Genomic DNA, 21342 nt, shown 5'->3' on the forward strand with positions numbered 1-21342 from the left:
CACTATGCTCTGACTTTCATGCTGAATTTGGAATAGTAATCTTCCCATATGGCAGTGTCTCTGGGAAGCAAATGATTCCTCAGTGGAGCAGACTGTCTGGGGTCAAATTCCAGCTCTATTGCTCATTATATTCATTGAATTTGGTAAATTACCTAACCTTAACCATATCTCAGTTTCCTCACCTGTACAACAGGAACGAAATGGTACCTATATAGGGTTCTTGTAGAAACTTAATGGATTAATTCACATAAAGAGCTAAGCATTGTGCACATAGTAGTTGACCAATGTGTTTGATATTATTACCATCATTGCTATAATTGTTACTATTATGATTGCTTGGTGTGTTCTGATTTCATTCCCACCAAGCAAACTGTTGATTATAATTTGGCTTTCCTACAAAAAGAGGTCCCACCTGATCTGTTAGCAGTCTGCATATTAGATATGTTTCTCATTGTGAATTAATTACTTGACCTTCTATATTCTATCATTCTTTTATAAGTTGGACTAGAGTAAATCAATGCATAAGTCCAGTTCATCCCTACATATAATAGCAATCAAATTTACAAGGCCAAAGTCCTTGATCTTGGTGACCACACCAAGCTATCACCAACTTGGGGCTCTGTCTGCAGAGTCAGCAAGGTATCATGGGTCATATGCCCTTTTGGTTCATTGTTTTACTTCTTTAAGTAAGTTACTTAAAATCTCATCCATAAAATAGGCAAGATGGATGCATCAAAAAACCTGTGTTAAACAGGTGCCTGAAAGTATTGGATGGGAAAATGAGTGGGAAGCTCTTGAACATGGCCTTGCACCGATAGATGCTCACTAATGGTTAACTTCAAGAGCTATTATATATTATTTTACCACCCCATACTCTTTTCATGCTTACTACAATTTAAACAATACTTGACATTTTCAAGGGCTTAGTAAATAAATATTGTCTACTTCTCATGTCAACCACTCCCACCTAACAGAGAAAGAAACTGGGAATAAACTAAGTTACTTCCTTGAACAGTGGTTTCCAGAGAATGGGAGTGCAGATGGGGAATGAGGTCAGGTAAAAAGTTTCAGTTAGACAGCATTCATAAGTTCTGGAGCTCTATTGTGCAGCAAGGTGACTGTACTTTTTTTAAAGAGAGAGTGAGAGAGGAGAGAGAGAGAGAGAGTGAGAGAGGAGAGAGAGAGAGAGTGAGAGAGAATTTTTAATATTTATTTTTTAGTTCTCGGCGGACACAACATCTTTGTTGGTATGTGGTGCTGAGGATCGAACCCAGGCAGCACGCATGCCAGGGGAGTGCGCTACCGCTTGAGCCACATCCCCAGCCCAGGTGACTGTACTTAATAAATGTATTGTATCCTTGAAAAATAGCTGAGAATAGATCTTAAATGTTCTACATGCACACACACACACACGCACACACACACACGTGCACACACACACGCACATACATACATACACAAAACTATATAAGGTGGTAGTCATGTTAATTAGTTTGATTATGGTCATCATTTCACAGTGTATACATTATATCAAAGCATCATATTGTGCACCATAAATATATACAATTTTTATTAGTCAATTATACTTCAATTAGGCTAAAATAAAAAAATAAAGTCACTTTCTTAAGATCACATGGTATGTAAGTTACAAAGCAAGGATTTAAATGAGGGTTCTCCAAGAATCTAGTAATGAGCAACAACAATAAGAACTTTGGTGTCTTATTTAATTAGACTTTAAAATTATTTTGAAATTTTGGCATTACTCTAGAGTCCTCTCCACGTCCTTCCATCGGTGGCTTTATTGGTCATACAAATAGGTTTTGAAGCCCTGGATCAAAAAACTAACCCACTTCCTATATGACTGCCCATTAAGGGCCATGAGTCCGAGTACTGATAGAGTTTTCCACATCCTTTGGGCCTTTTTGCTGGATGCCTTGTCCTGGAGATGACCCATCACTGTGGCATCTCCAAGGAGCAGCTAGTATTAGGACAGACCAGCATAGAACCAAAGGTAGCAAAGGACGCTTCCCTTTGTTATGATGGATGCTGTCCATTCTTATGTTATTAGGCAAGTTCACAAGTCACAGAAGCTTGGGGGAAAAAACACATTTTCTTCACAGTCACAGATCTGGCTGACTGCTATGCTGTGGAGCACCTCAAACCATACTGTTACCTTTCTGAAGAGTCCTCACCTCTGTTTCCCCACACCACAAGATGGGGAGCTAGAGGTCTTGAAGGCAGAAGCCCTCAGGCAAGGTGAACTGTGCCACTTCTCCCTGCACCAGCAAGCTATACACATGCCGAGATTCATGGACAACCTTGCTATATTTTTACTTAGAAATTAGGCAATTCAAATGCCTTCAAATCTTAAACCAAATTCACCACCATCCCCATACCTCACCATCTCCCTTTCCCCAACAAAAATATTCAAATTTCCTCACATTCAACAATGACACCACCAATTCTCAAAGTCTCCCAGACTCAAGACCCTGCAGTTGTTTTTCAGATTCCTTCATCATAATTCTCCAAATTCATAATATCGGTATCAGGTGTAGGTATTGGCTTGGTACTAAGTGTAGTCTTCGGTCATGGCCCTTCTTATATCTGATTTGGAAATCTGTGGTAGTTTCCAGACTCCCCAGTGATAGAGTCCTCCTTTATCAATTCTAAATCAGGAATCTGTTAGTCAACTTTCTGTCACTATAACAAGATACATGACATAATTAAATTATTCAGGGAAAAGTTTTATTCTGACTCATGGTTTTAGAGGTTCCAGTCCGTAGTTGGGCAGACCCATTGCTTTGGGAGCTTTGAGTAGGACTTTTCATTAGGCCCTGACTCCAAAAAGTTACACCACTTGCCATTAGAGCCATCTTAGGACGAGGCCTTTACACAAGGATCTCTGGGGGACATTCAATATCCAAACTGTAGCATGATCTGCTTCTTTTTATCGTATTCATTTTTGGTGACGGGGATTCAATCCAGGTTCTCACGCTGACTAGACCAGGACTCTCCCACTGAGCTACACCCTCAGCCTCATGTTCTGATCTTAAATTAGATAAGAGTACACAGATGTTTGTTTTGTTGTTTATACCTTCTATTTGCATATAAATACATTTGAATAAATAAAATACTTCATTATGAGATTTTAAATGTTAGAAAGGGTCTACAGTGGCCTCATATGGCCCCATCAAGTTTAGACTCACCAGCTTGTCATTTAAAGCCCTCCCCCAATCATCCAGTTTTTCTGTCACTAATATACAACACGGTTCCTTCTTCTGTTGGGTATTTCCTATTGCCATCCCTCTGCTCTGCATTGCCACTACTAAACTCACATTTCCAAGATTTTGTTTATTCTGACCCCACATCTTTCCCTCTATCTATAGTGCAATCACTATTGTCCTGAAAGAACATAAATAAAACATGATCTCCCACAGGAAGGTTTCTGGAGTTTACTCCAGGACACAGGTATGACTCCGTGGTAGACCTACTTCGAGGTCTAGTGAACTCAGTCTGCCAAACGTGCTTGGTGCTCAACGTGGAAAGAAGTCTTATCTCAAAAGTAACCAGTGAGATCCTCAAGAGCAAAGAGAGTCTAATGCATCTTTTGATTTCTTGCTACCTCTTAGCCAGCACTGAAATTATAAAATGTCAACCAACATCCCCACTAAAGAATGGATGGCATGAGATCAATTCTTAATTCTGATGGAACAGACAGAATCATCAAAACCTTTCTGTCCTTAATTCCTGGGTCCTTCAGTTGTTACAACCCTTTCCTACTTTTCTGCTTAAGCCTGCTCAAATTGATTTCTGTTATTTTTTATCCAAAAATATTCATTAAGAAATGTGTGTCCCACCTCATGAAAACAGAAGGGAGACCAGCAGAGTTGAGGAAGGAGCTCAGGAGGAAGGAGGAAAAGAGGAGGTGCTAGGGGATGAAGTTGATCAAATTATATTATGTGCCTTTACAAATATGACATGGTGGATTCCAGTATTATGTGTAATTTATAATGCACCAATTAAAAATTACTTAATTAGTTAAAAAGAACGCATGTTCTAGACTGAAGGCAACTCAAGTTCATACCTCAATAAAAATTACAAACTATCATACCAGGGACCTTCAAAATTGTTCATAAACAATAATTTGTGAATGCCAAAGTGATACTGAATTAAATTAGGTGCTCAAGATCCAAAGGTATTTATTTCTCCATGGTCCAAACGTGAACCTCAGTCTCCTGACACTTAATCCAGTGTTTTTCTCATGCCTATTGGTTTTGTTTTATAGAGGTTATAAGGTTATTTTTCTTCTGAATCTTCATGTAGAAGTTCTTAATAGATGGAATTGACACACAACAGATTTGGCAGAGGACAAAGACACCAAACCAGTAGAAACTGAAAGAAAGAGGTGAGTGTGAGTCTGAGGTGGAAGAAAAATCTGGAATGTTCTCATCATGTTCTAATCCAAGAAGAAAAGTGAGAATCGCCCCTCTGTTAATTCTAGATGCTCTTTTAGTCCTAATGACCAGATTATCCAGTAACTAGTACCTTTGCCAATAGATAGCTGGAAACTATAGAACGTTCATTCATTCGTTAAGCAAATATTTGTTGAATGTCTAGTTTGTGTCACGCATTGTCCTTGGCACTAGGGGCATAGCGATGAACAAAACGTAAAATCCTTACCCGTAGAGGGTTCCTCCTCTAGTGAGGGGGACTTGACAATGAAGCAAATAGGTCAACTGTGTTTGGTAGCCAATGTTGATACATACAGAGGAAAGGACAGCAGTCGTGCCAGGAGGTCAGGATGAACAGAGAAAGCTTCCCTGAGAATGCCACAGGCGGGCACCAGCACCTTGAGAACGAAAGCAGGAATGTGGAAGGAGTGAAAGGAAGAATAAAGAATGAATGCAAAGCAAGTTTCAGTAGTTCCTGGAGAGCCCTTTAGGCCTGACTTCTTGAGCTTTTCTGTGACCCAAGAAGATAACAAGGAATGAGAACTGTCAAGGCTCTCCTCCAAGGCAAAGACGTCACAGGACTTGCAGGACCTACCATTAGCAAGCTGAAGAGGTAGCTAGCAAATCCTCTTTCTCAAGAGGTAAACAACAGAATGGAGACCTCAAGCACTAGCTTCCCTCTTTCAAATCAGACTTAAATTCCTTGGACATTTTCTTTCTCACATAGATATCACACATTCCAATGCACACACATTTACAGAATAACTAAAAACAAGACACTCCCTCACTGCTTTTTAAAGTTTGGAGGCAAATTCTTAGAACTTCTGGGACTTCAACAAGTTATTTACGTGATAAATCTCTCAAGGCTGAAGAAATTGAATGGAAAGTTAAAGGAAGAACCTTGTGAATAGAAGCACTCTGAAATCTTACACGTAAAACAAAAATGTAAAGAAGATAATCAAATCAAATTAACTAGAGATTACTCTATTTCTGACACTCAAAAAGCTCTCTGTGATGCCATTTAGGAAACTTGAAGTCACTGATGTAATGAGACTCTGATATCTCACCTTTCACCCATCCTCTGAATCAACATTGACCTTGTATTTTCTATGGACTTTGGAGTTAGATAGACATGGGTATAAATCCCAGTTCTGAGTTTTATAGGACTTACTTTATGGCTTTTTTTTTATTTGTTTGTTTGTTTGTTCATTTGTTTAATTCTTTTTATTTCTTCACTGCACAATCGCTTTTACTTCTCATAGATCCCCAGGGAAATATCTGATTTTCTTTGAGACTATTATTCTATCAGCTATGACATTAGACATCTAGGGACTTTGGAATTACAATGGCTTGTCTCAAATGTTTTCTAAGGTCTTTTTGTATTACTGTCTACCTTTTCTTTATAGAGATTTATTAAACCATGTCAGAAATTCAAGTGTGGCTCAACTGGCATACCATGTTCAGCAACACAGAAGACTCAATCTTTCTACTTCAGTATTCTATCTAATTGATTTCCATCATCAAGGGGAGGCCTGAGATTAGTGTAAAGAGTTTGAGCCACCGTATCTGTATTATAGGGCAAGAGAACAAAAAGGCTCCCTTCAAAAGACCTGCTCAGAAGTTCCAACAATCCTTCCACTTACCTCTTACTTGCTATACCTCAGTTACAAGACCACACATCACTGCAAGAAACAGAATATGTGCCTCATTAAAAAAAATGAGGACCTGATATTCAAGAGGAAAAGAAGAATAGATGTTTAGATGAACCACAAATGATCTCCACTACAAGATTGTAACAAAGCGCTGAGTACTACCAAAAGGTGGGAAAGGGCATAGAAGGTCATCCACATGTGCTCTCCACACTAAACAAGGGTATCACACCCTGTACGTTCATGCCTGTGTGCCTTTACCATGCTCATCACATTCCTGGAGGCTCATGGCCTTCTTTATCTAGTTGTACTCTTTCCTGGAGATGGAAATAGTATATCTCCAGACAATCTTCTTTATCCATCACTTACCTCCCCATCTGTACTATTATAGGCACTTTTAACTTCTTATAATTAGGTTTTTTTCTTATTTACCAGAATATGCACCAGAATAAAAACACATCCTTGTGCTATATTAAGTGTGGAACATTTATTCATTACCACTATTTGTCTTTTTTCTTCATTTGTCTCTCTTGACTATTCATTTTCCATGTTTTTCTTTCTCATTTCTTTGCCTGTTCTTTGGCTCTGTCAGTGGTATTCAAGGTAGGTCACCATTGAGTTCCACTGAGGGTCTATAAAATCAGGATTATGATATTGACTCTGTTGTATTAATGCTTTCAAGTCTGAATGGGTCTAACAAGTTAACACAGCTCCCAAGTTGTCTTAATCTTAAGAAAGAGAAAATTCTCTAGGTCCTTGACGGTAAGAAATGAAATCACAGCATTCCCCTTAGAGGATACCATTATAAACAGTATGGAAAAGCCATACTGCATCCCTTACAGGGTATGTGTAGATTCTCTATGAGTGGTGGGAGTTCTCATGTTATGTTGAGAGAGCTTTTCCAACCCGTGCCTTCATCTTCATACCCCCATGATTGGGACAGATCACCAAGAAACTAACAAGACATATGTCAGGAAAGAGTTATTGGAACACAGGCCTCCCTCCTGTACCCCAAAGTCCCTTCTGTCTCTCAGATTCACCTCCTGTATGTGTGCTATAAGAAGTATAAGGGCAGGGATTGTAAATGTATGGATGGCTGACTTCAAATATCCTATGAAGAAAGGCCAAGAAACAGGAAGGAGGCGTTCCCTGAGAATAAGACCTAAAGCCAGGGAAGACAAGCCACTTCTTGCAAGGCAATCATCAAAGCTGCACATAAATCTCTAGGCTCATCTCCCTTTTATGTTCTAAATTCTTTAATAAAGATATGTATAAATGTTACTTACTTATGTTTGTGGGTTATATTTTACAAAAGGAGAAATCTCAGGTCAATAACGTGGTGCAGAGTTTAAAGAGGAGACAGTTTTCTCTTCCTCCTCAAAATACTAACTGAAATTATAACTGCTGAGGAGACAAGAGAGGATTTACTTTTCCTAAGAAAAAGGATATTTTCATTATAAGAAAAATATACTAAGTTGCCTGATAGAAAACTAACTAGGCTACAATGGAAAACACCTAATGTTTTTAATCCAAACACCTGAGTCTGGACCTCTATTTTTATCACCCATTGAATGTCTCCAAACCAGCCACTTTTCCTTCCTGCACCTCAGTTTCCTTAGCTATAAATGAGAGGTAATAGAATTCATTTCAGGGTAATGTTATAAATATGAAATGAGGTTTAAATTGTGAATAAAAGTAGCATATATATATATATATATATATATATATATATATATATATATATATTAATACCAAATACTAAGGTACTCTCTCCCAAGCATTAAGAGCAATGGGAGAATCAGCTTATGTGAGATCTACTATATATTGTCAAATATAGTTCATTTGGAAAGATAAGACAAAACCACTGGACATGGTCAGCAAAAAACAGCTCTCATTCCAAGGGCCAAGGACTCAATGTGGGGATTCTGCCCATTGCCAAGTGTATCCATTCCATGTATATATTAAGGAATGGAGAAAAAAAACTACATGAAGTTTCCATGAATCCACAGAACCCTCTAGGAGACGGATTTAAGCCAAAATTTCATTGATCACCAGAAGCTCCCACTTTGACCAGTGGATCACAATGTCACTTGGGATCACTAATGTCAATTCAGAGCTAATTCAGCATCTAGTAATTTCCTGAAAAGTCTGACGATTTCCTTCTCCCCAGTGTATAGTATTCCTAGTAAATGGTCAAAGATACCTTTGGGGATGTTTTGTATAAATGTTTACAGATTCTAGTTGCATCAGTGTTTCATGTTCTTCCTCAAGAAAACCAGCCTCCCCTTGGTAAAGGAATTCCAGGACTTTGACCTGGATTATACCTGGAAACTAGGTAAGATGCTCAAATTCTCCATTGTAATCAGTCAAATTAAGTTTCTGGCCATCAGACCTAGAGTGTTTCTGTAATACAAAAAGGTTATACTTTAGTAGCTTGCCTATCTGCTTCATTCCTAAGGACACAGTAATCAATTAGGCTCTGCCAAAGATCCCAGAAGATTGCCCTGTTTACCTCTATGTTCCTGATTCCCATTATGGTAATGATCTCTGGCAGTTTCGAGATACTCCTTGACCACTAACTCTCCACAGTACCCATGGAAATCAGGGAGCACATATCATTAGCTGCTAATTCTCATGTGTATAAAGGAAGCCATCATAAGGCTCTTCAAAAAGGCTGATGCTTCTATCACTATGTATTTCCCAAGTTTTTCCTTAATAAATTGTCTTCTAGGGTCTCTGGAAGGTAATAGTGAGTGTGGGGATTTGGGGAAAAGATGTGCTGTTTGCCTATGACAAATTCATTCTAATGTTCAATCTTATTAAATCTTAGAAGTCACTCATCTACATTGTGCCTCAACCGCACAGAATATAGTCCAATATTGAGTCAAAGCTTCAGTCAACCAATCAGGTAAACAATTTTCAAAGCCAATTCTAACAAGAGATCTGTTATCTCTGATAAGTACACAAGCATAATCAATTAGGCCTGGTTCCTTTTATATTTTGTCCTCCTTGTTTTAACAACCACAGAATCCATTCCCACATATTCCCCCCAGAAGTATGCTGATGTGAATTAATAATGCTTTGCATTTATTTTGGAATATGATCTTTTTTTTTTTCAGGTCAGACAGAGATAATGAAGGACAAAGTCTGGAGGCTAGAGGAAAACCCTTTGCAAGGCACCTGCTCCAGTGAGGTTATCATTGGGTCGTCCACAAAGAGCAAGCTGATCTCATCAGCCCTAGAAGAGGAAGCTGCTTTCTCTAACAAAGGAGGCTTACAGAGACTGGGAGTTCAAGATTCTCAGTTTTGAACCAATCCAGGCAGTCACTCGGTGTGACTGTGACTTCAAATTGCTGTAATTCTGCAATCCACATAACTAAAGGTTTAATTTTCGAGATTGGCCCTATATATGGAAAGAAATTATTTGCAGTCTCTATAAAATTATAGAGTACAAGTGAGTTGAAAATTTAAATTGATATTATGGTTTTAATCTGGAATGCCATCCACAGAGAGGTCCGTGTGTTGAAGGCTTGGTCCCCAAAGCAGCAGTATTCAGAAATGGTGCTCTTGGGGGGATGATCAGATCAGAAGGCCTCTGATATCATCAATGGATTATTTCACTGGTGGATTAATAGCTTAATGGACTATTTGGAGGTGATGAAAATTGTAGGAGGTGGAAGCTAGTTGAAAGGAGTATGTCCTTGGGATATGCCCTTAGGGAATAAATTTGGTCCACAGTCCCTTTCTTTCTCTCTCCTCACCCCTTCTCTCTGTATGTTCCCCCCACCATCTCTATCTCTATGTCCCTTATATTCCTGGGATATAAGGTGAGATTTCCTCTGCCACAATCTTTTACTATGATGTTCTGCCTTCCATCAGACCAAAGCAATGAACTAAACTGAATCATCTGAAACCATAAGCCAAAATAAATATTTTTCTAAACTGATTTTCTCAGGTCTTTTGTCCAGTGATGAAAAACTAACATACCTAGTCTTGTCATTGTCTGTTGTTAATTTTTCCAACAGAGTTGGAAGCAGCCACTGTGTACCAGAGATCTTGTGGTTATTATTATTATTATTGCCATATTATTTGAGTACAGTAACTACCTGGTCCTCAAGGCATCAGTGCAACAAGCACTTTATTAGAAACAACTATTGGTGACAATTTATCATGCTAACACTCCATGCTGTGGATTAGAGTACCCGACTGCCATTGGCAAGGAGTTCTACATGGATTCAAGATTAGGAAAAAAAAAAAAAAAACTAAGCCCAGACATTTTCAAGAGGCTTTTTTCTGTGACTACTTCCACTACCAACATGATACCAGTCAGGAAAACAAACCTACTAGGTACAACAATGGAAAAATATTAATATAACCAAACAGTTATACAAGTTACTAGAGTGGTGATAAAGCACAAAAAGGAAATGAAGTATCATAGAGTTCATAACTGAAGAAGGCAATGGGGACAATGGGAAAAAGCTAAGGTTATCAGAACAAGAAGCTTGGAGTGGAAGCCTCAAGAATCTGGAGTTCAAGCTAGGCATGGTGGCACATGCCTATAATCCCAGTGGCTTGGGAGGCTGAGGCAGGAGGATCATGAGTTCAAAGCCATGATCAGTAAAATTGAGGCACTAAGCAACTCGGTATGATCGTGTCTCTAAATAAAATGCCAAAAATAGGGTTGCGGGTGTGTTGATTAAATGAGTTCAATCCCTAATTTACCCCCCACCCTGCAAAAAAAAAATAATAATAATAATAATAATCTGGAGCTCATACCAATAAAAACAGGACACGCTTAGATATAGCTAGCTCCTCAGGAGCTCCTAAGAGGAACCTGAGAAAGCTAGGACTCAGGCCTCAGAAGAGAGGGGGCCTAGTTGCCGTGCCTCAAGGGTCAAAATGAAGCTGGTTCCCGGCATATTGAAGGAAGCTGAAGATTGGAACTAAATTCCCTCCGGAGCAGAGTGTTTTGATGTGCATTGCTAATAGGCTAAGAAGTAAATAAGAGCAAAAGAACTTCCTTTCCTCTTGCCTTTCATCTCTTTCTAGAGTCTCCCACTCAAGAACTTACCAGGAAACCAGATGACAATGGAGAAAGGTTGTCTGAGAGTCCCAGCCCTGGCGTCACAGAGCAGAAAACAGGGGGTTACTTGGAAGTGAAAGGCAATAGCCTCATAACCAATACAAATATATCTTATTAAAACTGACATCAAAAAGGAAAACCTGTATTTTCTGACCATTAAATAAACTTAAATTTCAGCAGAAGTCAAAAATCATCCTCCAAAGCCACCTACAAACCTGAACTACTTCACTAACAAGTTCTACCAATTATTCAAAGAAGGAATCATTCCAATTATAAACAGTCCCTTCCTAACTCACAACTTGAAGTTAGCATAACCTTTATATCAAACTCAACAGGGATATACTAAAGAAAATTATATTCCATCTCATTCTTGAATATAGATGGAAAAATCCTAAACAAAATACTAGCTAAATGAATTGAGCAAGATATTTTAAAAAGGTAATAAATCTTCTCAAATTGGATTTCCTCCAAGAATATAATGTTGATTAAATGCTAGAAAATCAATTGCTGTAATTCAACACATTAACATATTAAGGAAAACATCATTTGGACATCTCTATAGATGGGGGAAAGTACTTGATAAAATTAATGACCGTTCATAAATTTTTTGAAATACTTTAAGTGCCAAGAAAAATAAGTTATTCGCTTAGTATGATAGTTTATCTACTTAAAAACTATAACAAATATAGTTATATTGGTATGATTTGCATTACTACAAGGAAATACCTGAGGCAACTGACTTTATAAAAAGAAAAAAAGGTTATTTAGCTCATAGTTTGGAAGTTCAAGTCCAAGATAAGGCAACCCCATTCGTCAGGCCTCTGATAAGGTGGCATATTATGGCAAGAACACATATGGAGTGAGCAGTCCTACTTGAGCCAGGAAGCAAAAAGAGAAAGTACCAGAGTCTAAAGTCCCACAATGCCCTTTGAAGTAGCACCTCCAATGACAAGGACCTTCCACTAGGCTTTACTGCTTAAAGGTCCATAGCACCTTCCAATATTGCCACCAGGGAGACCAAGCCATTATCATATGTCTTTCAGGGGGTGGGGGGGACAACACTACCCATATTCATAGCATAGCAATAACATAGTACTTAACGGTGAAACTGAAAGTTTTACCTTTGAGTTATGAAATAAATAAAAGACTTTTCTAGAGCCATTTCCTTCAATACTGTACTAGAGGTACCAGCCCATTCAGTAAAACAAAATACAGAAATAAAAGGAGTATTAAATGGAAAAGGAGAAATAATACTGTCATTATACACAAATAATATAATTGCATATCCCTGGCATGGTGGCACCCACCTATAATTCTAGCTCCTCAGGAGACCAAGGCAGAAGGATCATAAGTTCCAGGCCAGCCTCACAACTTAGTAAGACCCTATCTCAAATAAAAATATTTTTAAAGGGATGGGGATATAATTCAGTGGTAGAGCCCTTGCCTAGAATGCTGGAGATCCTGAGTTCAATCCCCCATACCAAACACACACACACACACACACACACACACACACACACACACAAAACACACATACATGATTACATACATGAAATATCTAAAAGTAGCTACAGATAAATTATCAAAATAAATTTCATGGTATTAGGAAATATTTGGTACTACTGTAAGAAAGTAGTTTATATTAAATTAACACTTCTACAAATAATATTATAAAATAATTTTAAATCCACCTATTTGAAGATACTAGAGGACAAAAAAAAAGCAGTCGGAATCTGGAAGAGAGTCCAGCATTGAAAAAATGGAACTGCTCTGGGTATGCTTTTTGCCCAAGAATTCTCTATGGTCTCATGGCAAGGGACAGTTGAAAGTCAAACAAGAAATCTTCCAGCTTTTTGGTTCAAGGAATAAAGAAATAGACTTCCAAAGAAGCTACATTGGAAGAAGAGAAATCCTGGGAAAGAATAAGTCATAATAAAAGCAAATCTACATATAATCTCACCCAAAGCCTTGACCAACTGCTGAACTGCATAGACATGGGAAAGATTCTAGGGAGGTCATTGATAAATAGCAGTTGTAGGCTAAAAGATCTGGGCAAGGATTTCAAATGTTGTCTATTCTATGGAATACAGTTTGGAGTTTGAGCTCAGCCAAGTTAATTACTTGCTTAAGCAAAAATAAACATTCTTCAGAGGAAGATAACAGAATCCAGAGTGTCTACAATTTTATCAGCAATGTCTAGTGTATAATAAAAAAATATTAGACATGAAGGAGGGAAAATGTAACCTAAGTTCAAGGAAAAAAAATTAGGAAAAATGTTGTTATAGAAAGTAATGACTAGATGACCCAGACGTTAGCATTAGTGGATGTTATGGTTTGGATGTGAGGTGCCCCCAAAAAGCTCACGTGTGAAACACTGCAAGAAGGTTCAAAGGAGAAATGATTGGGTTGTGAGAGTCTTAACCCAGTCAGTGAATTAATCCCCTAAAAGGGACTAACTGAGTGGTAACTGAAGTGGTAGGGTATGGCAGGAGGAGGTGAAAACTGGGGTATGGCTTTGAGATATATATTTGTATCTGGCAAGTGGAGAACTCTCTCTCTCTCTCTCTGATTCCTGATCATCATGTAAGCTGCTTCCCTATGCTATACTCTTCTGCCATGATGCCCTGCCTCACCTCAAGCCCAAACAAATGGAACCAGCCTTCTATGAACTAAGATCTCTGAAACCGTGAGCCCTCAAGTAAGCTTTTCTTCTTCTACAAACATTCTGGTTAGATATTTTAGTCACAGCAGTGAAAAAGCTGACTAAAACAGTGGATAAGAACTTAAATCATTATAACTATGTTAAAGAACTTTAAGGAAGTCATGTCATAGTGAATAAATAGATAGAAATCTCAGCAGAGAAATGAAAACTATAGACAAGAAATGAAAATCTCAGAATTGAAAAGTACAATATCTAAAGTGGAAAGCTGATTAGATAGCCTTTAGGAGTACATTTTGGAGACAGAAGATTGGGTCAGCAAACTTGTTAATAAATCATTAGAAAGAATCCAATAGGGGAAAAAAAGAACTTTTTAAAAAGGAACAGAGCCTCAATGATATGCAGGACAATATTGAGTACCTTAACATACATATAGTTAGAGTCCCAGAAGGAGAGGAAAGAATGAGGAAGAATTACTATGTATAGCAAATTATGATCAAATTTTTTTCTAAATTCATGTGAAAAACACTAACTGTAGATTATCTAAGGAGTTCAGCAAATCATAGGAAGCATAATCACAATGAAAACCACATGTAGACAAAGTTTGATAAAACTGCTGAAAATTAATAAATAATCTTGAAAACACTTAAAGGAAAATAATATATTGCATGCAAAGAAACTGAATGTCTCATTTAAGAAAGAAGACAATGGAAAGTCATCTTTCAAGATGCAAAAGAAAAGTAAAATTATCATACCACAATTCTATATCAAATGAAAATACTTGTCAAAGATAGTTTAAATTATCAATTAATCTATTGAAGGGCACACAGTTTGGTTCCATAGTTTAGCTATTGTGAATTGAGCTGCTAATACACATTGACGTGACTGCATTACTCTAATATGCTGATTTTCAGTCCTTTGGGTTTAAACTGAGGAGTGGGAGAGCTGGGTTGAATGGTGGTTCCAATTCAAGTTTTCTGAGGAATCTCCATGCTACTTTCCATAGTGGTTGCACCAATTTGCTGTCCCACCAGTAATGTATCCGTGTACCTTTTCCCCACATCCTCACCATCATTTATTGTTGCATGTCTTCTTGATGATTGCCATTCTGACTGGAGTGAAATGAAATCTTAGAGTAGTTTTGATTTTCATTTCTCTAATTGCTGAATGGATAAAGAAATATATACACATGTATAATGGAATATTTTTCAGCTTTAAAGAAAAATGAAATTATGGCATTTGTCAGTAAATGGATGGAATTGGAGAATATCATGCTAAGTGAAATAAGCCAATCCCAAAAAACCAAAGACCAAATGTTTTCTTTGATATGTGGATGCTAATTTACAATAAGAGGGGGGCACTAGGGAAGAATAGAGTTACTCTAGATTAGGTAGAGAGGAGTGAAGGGAGGGGAGGGGATATGAGGATAGGAACAATAGTAGAATTAAATAGACATTATTACCTTATGTACATATATGACTGCATGACCAATATGATTCTACAACATGTACTATCAGAAAAATGAGAAATTATACCCCACTTATGTATGATATATCAAAGTGCATAAATGCTTTCTACTGTCATTTATAACTAATTAAAACAAATTTAAAAATTTATGAAGTAAATTAAAAATGGTTAGATTTTTTAAAAAAACTCCACACATGTGGGCATTTGAGATATAGTAAAGGTGCCATTGTAGACTCATGAGAAATGGATGGACTACTCAATAAATGATATGAGATAACAACATATCTATTTGAAAAAAAGCAAATTGGATCCCTAACTCACATCAAAGACAAAAAGCAATTTAGAATGGATTAAAAATCTAAATATGAAAAGCAAAACAATCAGGATTTTCAAAAAGGATTTCAAAAATTAGGATCATGAGTCCCGAACTATTCATTAAGTGCCTTAGGATCAAACTCACAATGGTGCTATGAGTCAGTTTAAATTTTTGAGGAAAACACACAGCTATTTGGCAACTGTCAGACACTGCATAAATGACTAGTTCTAGATAGTTTCAACATTAAATCAAGTCATAGCTCTTTCAATGGCATCATCTTTGCAAAACTGGATTTTCATCCATTGCTGTAATAAAAAGCAAATACTCCAGAAAAATCAAAACAAAACAGGAAAAAGTAGCAGTCATATCCAACCTCATTGCAAGGTGTGAGAAGTTGTGCAGTGCCCACAGGTGTGTACATCCCCTTCAGAAGTAACTGCAATTAATTATGGGTGGAAAATACACTATTTTTTCTTTCAATATACATGAGTTATTTTTTGAAATCACTATCAAGTTGTTAGAAGACAAATGCTTATTAAGTTTTTTGGAACTAACTACCTAATAAGTGGAAGTGTTGGGTTCTTTTTAAAATTTTTTAATTTATTTTAATTAGTTATACATGACAGTAGAATGCACTTTGTACATCATGCATAACAGAGTATAATTTCTCCTTCTTCTGGTTGTACATGATGTAGAATCACACTGGTCATATAGTTATATATGTACATAGGGTAATAATGTCTGATTCATTCTACTGTCCTTCCTGCCCCCATACCCTGTCCCCTCCCTTCACTCCCCTCTACCTAATCAAAAGTGTTGGGCATTTCTTTTGGCCCAGGTGTATCACGTAAAAAATAAATGAACTGAGAAAGTTGAGAACTTCTGCTAGAAGAACAATCATAAACACACAAACACTCACCCAAACACATACACAGTGTAGGAAAGAAGTTCTTTAAAGACATAAAACACTAATCACAATGGAAATAAAACATTAATTTAAATCCCTTTAAATTAAAAATTTCTACACATCAAATGATACCACAAAGACACTGAAAAGGCCACAGAGTGATAAAGATCTAAATAATGGATAAAACAAAGGACTCACTTCGGAATATATAAAAATACCTACAAATCAGTAAAGACAGCCCTACAGAAAAATGGGCTAAAATCTAGACATGTCACAAAATAGGAAATATATGTGCCAAATAAATTTATGAAAAGTGCTAATTCCTCCTAAAAACCAACAAAATACAAATTAAAACCACAACAAGAATATAAAATTATAACTTTTCTAGAAGAAAACATTAAAAATCTTCATCATTTGGGGTAAGCCAAAAACAAGAATTTAGAGCACAAAAATTCAACCCTTTAAAAAAAATTGATAAATTGAACTTCATCAAAATTCAAAAGATACTTAAGAAGTAAGAATACTAGCATGGACTAATAGAAAGTATTTGCAAAAGTCATATCTGATAAAGAACCTGTATTCAGAATAAATAATACTTATCTGTTTCATTTTAAGTAAACAACTAAATTTAAAAATGGGTAAAATATTTTAAAAGAGCGAGTGTAGTGGTTCATGCCTATTAATCCCAGCAGCTCTGGAGGCTGAGGCAGGAGGATCACAAGTTCAAAGCCAGCCTCAGCAATTTAACAAGAACCTAAGCAACTTAGTGAGATCCTGTCTCAAAATAAAAAATAAAAAGGATTCAGTGGTTAAGCACCCCTGGGTTAAATCCCTAGTAACAAAAAAAAAAAAAAAAAAAAAAAGATTTAAAACGACAGTTTACTAAAAAGGAAATACAGAAGGCCAGTAAGCATATGAAAAAGTACTCAATGTTATTTGTCATGATTTTGCATCATTTAACTATAAACTAAAATATGAGCTAGCACACTAGAATAGCTAAGGAATTAAAAGACTGAATAAACTGTGTGTTGGCAAGGATGTGAAGTAACTAAAACTCTCATAAACTGTTTGTCTATAAAGTGTAAAATGGAAGTCAGTTGGTGGTTTCTTACAGTTAAAATTACCCCTATCCTATAACCCAACAGTGCTACTCCTGCATATTTATCCAAGAGAAGTGAAAACATATATCTACATAAAGGACTCATACTAAGTTGTCTTAGAAGTTTGATTCATATTATTTTTCCAAATATTAGAAACATTCCAAATCTGTATCAATGAGAAAATGGGTAAACCATGATGTATTTATGCAACTGAATCTCAAAAGCATTCTGGTAAATGGAAGAAGCCAGATACAGAAGAATATATTCTGGATGAATCCATTTATTAGGCATCTGGAAAAGACAAAACTACAGTGAGCTAAAGCAGAACAGGGCTGGGGTGGGGGCTGACTGTAAAGGGTCACGAGGGAACTTGGGGGATGATGGAAATGTACTGTATCTTGGTGGTGGTGGTGACTGCATGACAAAATACAGCTGTCAAGACTCACCAAACTATATGTGTCAAAAGGGGGAATATTTTACAGTATGTAAATTATATCTCAATAATTTAAAAATTTTAACATTTCTAATTTTAGGATTTAATTTTTACTTAAGAAAAAAACCACAATGAGCTAACCTTAAATATCTACCAACTTGTCAAAGTCTGTTAAGTCTGTTAATATCAAATGTTGACAAGGGCGAAGAGTCACAGCAGCAGTTGCAGATTGGGATCTCAGAAAGCAAACTCTGAGTTAGAGTTTGGTGCGGGGAATGTTTTTTGGGATCAACTCCCATGAACAGAGGAAGAGGAGCTAAAGTGTAGAGCTGATAAAGCCCAGACACGATGCTCTGGGGGAGTATCGCCCATTGGAATCTGCCACGTGGTCAAAAACGGCCAAGCCTTTGTTTTCTTGCTTCACACAGTCGCCAAATCCAGTGTGTTCAGGGAAGAGCAAGGCTAAGATCTGCACTTCACAGATCTTCAGGGGAGGCAAAACCCTGAAGGAGCTCAGCTGGGAAGCACAGCTTCGTTCTACCACAGGAACTTGCATACTCTGTTGATTTGCAATCATTTTGGACACCAGTTTGGTAATACGAGAGATGAGCAGGCTCTATGATTCAACATTCTGCTGCTAGGTATGTACCCTAGTGAAATGCATGACATTTCACAACTCACGGAGATTAATATCCATCATAAGGGCCCCAAGCTAGAACCATCTTTGAAGCATATCAGTTATAGAACACATATGTAAATTATAGTACATTCATGTTGTGAAACAATCAATAAATTATCATGTATCAACAAAATTACATCTTTGTTCACATATAAAATATACGAAAACGTTATGTGTCAATAGAAACAATTACAGCAACAAGCAAAAACATAGATGAATCCCATGCCTTAGTTCATTTTTGTTGCTATAACAGAATACCTAAGATTGTGTAATTCATAAATAAAATAGTTTTATTTCAGCTTATAGTTTTGGAAGTATGAAGTCCAAAATCTGGCAACCTCATCTTGTGAGGGCCTCATACTGCATCAACTCATGGTAGGAAACAGAAGGATAAGGGAGTGCATGTCAAAGAGAGAAAGGGGGGATATCCCTGTAATAGCTCACCCATTCCTACAAGCAAGGTATTAACCCATTAATGAGGGATCCACCTTCAACATGCAAGCATCCTACACCAGGCCCCTCCTCCAACACTGCCTCATTGTGGAATTAAGGTTCCAATGCATGGACTTTGGGGGCACACATCCAAAGCATAGCACTCATTAACGTAGGGTTGAACAAAGAAGGCACAAAAGAACAATTCAGAAGACTGAAAATTGGCAAAGCTAAACCATATGATTTGGGAATGATTGCCCTTTATTGTACTTCACAGATAATTCCAGTGGTTTTTTTTGTTTTGTTTTGTTTTGTTTTGTCTTGGGGGGGTTTGTTTTTTACCAAATCGAAGGTTTGTGGCAACCCTGCTTCCAGCAAATCTAATGGAATTATCTTTTCATCAGCCTAAATGATTATTAGCATTTTTTACAAATATAGTATTTTAATCAAGTTCATTCATTGCTTTTTTAAGACATAATATCACTGAACACTTAATAGATTATAGTAGAATGTAAAGATATTTTTATCTGTATTAGGAAATCAAAATATCATATGACTTGCTTTATTGAGATAGTCACTTTATTGCAATGGTCTTGAACCAAACTCACAATACCTCAGAAGTATATCTGTACATAAATTATAGAATTTATGAAAAGCAATGATTTGCACAGAAGTCAGGTGGCACTTATTCTGGAAGGAGTGGGGAGGTCTGATTCAGGTAGTACCACCAGAAAAAGCTACCAGTGTCTTTCCCTTCATGGGTATCACTTTGTATTATCAACCAAGCTGTACTTGGTGGTCTGGGTTATTTTCTTTGCATATGCTATACTTTACAATAAAAAGAAAGGGAAATGGTACATACATAATGGTTAAAGGAGCTAGGCAGATTTAGTCTGAAAAAAAGGAGAAGGCTTAGGGGTCATATCATGGTCATCAATTATCTAAAGAAAAGAAAGTAAATTTACCATGTGCTTCTGTACAGGGCACGGAGAGGACCTTTGAAACTATTTTCTAATGATTCAGACACACAAAATGGGCCTCCAGGCTCAGCCACCTGTTTCTGCTCTATCAGAGGCTGAGGTTAGGCATGGTGCCCTCAACCTCTCTTCCAATCCTGAGGCTATGAGGAACAAAGAACTGAGCCTGGATATGCAAATAGCACAAGAATAGACTGAGAGAGACCAGGAAAACATTCCACATAAGGGAATGAAATATGTGAAAATACACAGTGAATGGGTCCTTGCTATGAGCCGCACTGATCTTAACATTTCTACTTGGAAATCTCCTTCCGTGTGTGTGTGTGTGTGTGTGTGTGTGTGTGTGTGTGTGTGTGTATTGCTACAGATGGAACCCAGGGCCTCATACACCCTAAGCAAGCACTCTAACATTGAGCATACCCCCAGCCCGCCCCTTTTGCTTTTACACAGTTAGAATTCAGTTTCTGGTTCTCAGTTCTGGCTGAATCTGTTCTGCTACAGGCCTCTAGTCAAGATCCTCCAGAAGACCCAGCATCTCCCCCAGAATGAGGGCAGTATTGGGGCTGCTCAAGGTGGTTTTCAGCCACCCTGAAGTCTAACAGAGACTGTGCAAGGTCTTGTCTTTCCAGCACTGCCTCAGGTTGGTCACCAGGCAGGAAATGCCAACACCACACAGCTGATAAGCTGATGTTGATCATTGGTACTGACTACACATTTAAATTATTTATGTAAGTATGTGTGTGTGTATATATGTATGTAGTGCTAGTATTTACTAGAGAGTGAGTCTCCAGGAAGCAGGAATAGGGAAGGGGGTGAGGTACACAGGTGGGGAGGGCAAGTAGAATCGAGCATATGACGGAGCCAGCCACAGGCCTGTGAGAAATGGATCCCTTTGTGTCATAGGATATCTGCAAAAGGTCATTAGAAGCCACCCCATCTTCAAGTAGTTCATCCAGTAGGGAGAAAGGAGAACAATTTATCTGTTGGTAGCCACCACCCACTGGTCAGAGTATGCCTCTCCCAGGACATCAATCCCCTTGAATCCCAGGGATGCACATACATGAGTGCCAAGATGGTGTCAAAGTGCTTGCTACCTGCTCTGGCAGCAGCAAGACAACTCCAAGGTCAGGAAGCAGGTGGCTGGCACAAGGGAGGTGTGCACTGTTCTGTTGTACTCAGGAACAGGAAG

General features: G+C 37.6%; 1 long non-coding RNA gene across 1 annotated transcript in view; it reads right to left on the minus strand.

Moving 5' to 3' along the window:
* Positions 1–21342, minus strand: part of LOC308635253 — a 171776-nt gene that overhangs the window by 59823 nt on the left and 90611 nt on the right. The gene's annotated exons all lie outside the window — the stretch shown is intronic.

The sequence above is a fragment of the Spermophilus citellus genome (assembly GCF_964194105.1).
Source record: "Spermophilus citellus genome assembly, chromosome: 16".
Lineage (NCBI taxonomy): Eukaryota > Metazoa > Chordata > Mammalia > Rodentia > Sciuridae > Spermophilus > Spermophilus citellus.